Here is a 2,381-nt window from a genome sequence, read left to right as displayed (position 1 = left end):
CAACATGATATTTCATTAATTGAAGGCATTTAAATCCAACAAATACACTTCATCAACAAATTTTAAAGATAGTAGTTTGGTTATTAAGAAAGTAGAATCATGTTAGCAAGTACTAATTGTTATTGAAGCTCTCTTAAGAACATTTATTTATTTATTTGTTTATTCATTAACTTAAACTATGTTTGAGTACTTGTTATATGCCAGCTTCTATTCCAAGAATTTGGGGGATATCAGTATACATAACCAAAGAATATACTTACCTTTATGGCATTTATATTCAATAAGAGAGTGATAGACAATAAGCAATACAAAAAAAATATCTCAATTATACAGAAACAAAAAATAAGCCATATGATCATCTCAATAGATGTATAAAAGGCACTAAACAAAATTCAAAATTCCTTCATGATAAAGACCCTCAATAAATTGGACATTAAAGGAACATGTCTCATAATAATAAGAGCCATATGTGACAAACCAACAATATACTTGACTGAAGAAAGTTAAAAACTGTCCCACTCAGAACAGGAACAAGACAGGAATGTCCACTCTCTACCAAACTTATTCAACACTATACTGGATATCTTAGAAAGAGCAAGCCAGCAAGAGAAAGAAAAGATATCCAAATTGGCAAGTAGGAAATCAAACTATACCTGTTTGTAGATGATAGGACTGTATATCCAGAAAACCCCAAAGACTCATCCAAACAACTTCTAGACCAAAATAGATTACTTCAGTAATGTCTCAGGATACAAAATCAATGTAAAAAAAATTAGTAGTATTCCTATACATCATCAGTGCTCAATTCCTATAAATCAAGAGCTCAATCTCATTCACACTAGCCACAAAATAAATAAAAACATAAATAAATAAATTATTTGCAATAGTAGAATTTAACAACTTTCATGTGCAGCCAATTTTGTAGACAAGTGTGCACATAGTATTTGCTTTATCATATATAAGAATGCAAAGCAGCCGGGCTCGGTGGCTCAGCCTGTAATCCCGTGCCTTTGGGAGGCTGAGGTGAGTGGATTGCCTGAGCCTGCAGGTTCGAGACCCGCCTGGGCAGCAAGACCTCATCTCTACAATAAATCAAAAAATCAGTCGGGCATGGTAGCACATGCCTGTAATTCCGGCTACTTGCAAGGCTGAGGCGGAAGGATCGCCGGAGTCCAGCAGGTCGAGGTTGCGGTGGCTGGGAGACTCCAAGTCAAAAAAAAAGGAATGCAAAGCATAGTATGGTGCAACTTAAGAATTTTATGATGAATGCTCTTCAGAGTACAATAAATAACTTCGTCTTATTTTCTAGATAATAGAGTTAAACAGCACAATAAAATCTGTTATTGACAACACACTTTTTAAAAAATATTATCTAGTACATGTGATTTTCTATTTTATATCCTTCAACTGAAGAAACAGCTAATTTATTTGAAAAAAAAGTGACTTGGCAAATATGTATATCAGTCTTAAATTGTGCTCTCTGTGTTCTTTCTCAAACTATTTTTAGTGCATTAGTCAATAATGTCTTTGTGTAAGGAATAATTATGGCTATTCAGTGGCCTTGGTAAACATTACAATTATTTTAATACCAAAATGTAAATATTTGTACTTTTTTAAAAAAAGAAAAGAGAATAGTCTAATATGACATATCATCTGATTTAGAATTATTTTATTTCAAAAGAGTAAAAATTAATGATCTAGTTTAGTACCAATGACTTTGTCCTTGTACTTTCTACAATACCATTTTCCATTACATTATCATTTCCTATAGCAAAAAGAAACAAAATGCTTAATTTAAAAATCACAGGTACACACATTCACACACACAAACAGAAACACGTATGCATACTCTATATGCATAATATACATATTTGCACAAAATATGAATGTATTTAATATGCTAACAGTGGTTGCATCTGAATAAAGAAATTACACATGAGATTCTATTTTTTATTCTTACGTTTTTAGAAATTTTGATAATGAGCTTGTGTTATATGTGTAACAAGCAAGTTACCTCTTTTTTCCAAATAGGCAGGTCTTTACTCATTAGCATTTGTTCAATGGTTTATTACTCTTCTTCAACAACAACTTGATTTAGCATAATTTGTGATGGTAAATTTTAAGGGTCAACTTGACTGGGCTACAGAGGGCCCAGATATTTGGTTAAACATTATTCTGAGAGTTTATTTGAGGTGTTTTTGAATGAGGTTAACAATTAAATAGAGTAATTAATTCAGAATACTCTCTCTTAATGTAGGTGGGCCTCAACTAATCAGGTGAAGACCTGAATAGAAGAAAATAAATGACTTACCTTCCCCCAAATAGAAAATTATTTCCTGCTTGACAACCTTTCAGCTGACATAGGATTTTTCCTGCCTTTG

Source organism: Carlito syrichta, unplaced genomic scaffold (genome assembly GCF_000164805.1).
Source record: "Carlito syrichta isolate Samal-C Ts95f unplaced genomic scaffold, Tarsius_syrichta-2.0.1 Scaffold138847, whole genome shotgun sequence".
NCBI classification, from domain to species: domain Eukaryota; kingdom Metazoa; phylum Chordata; class Mammalia; order Primates; family Tarsiidae; genus Carlito; species Carlito syrichta.
This window is presented reverse-complemented; position numbering follows the sequence as displayed.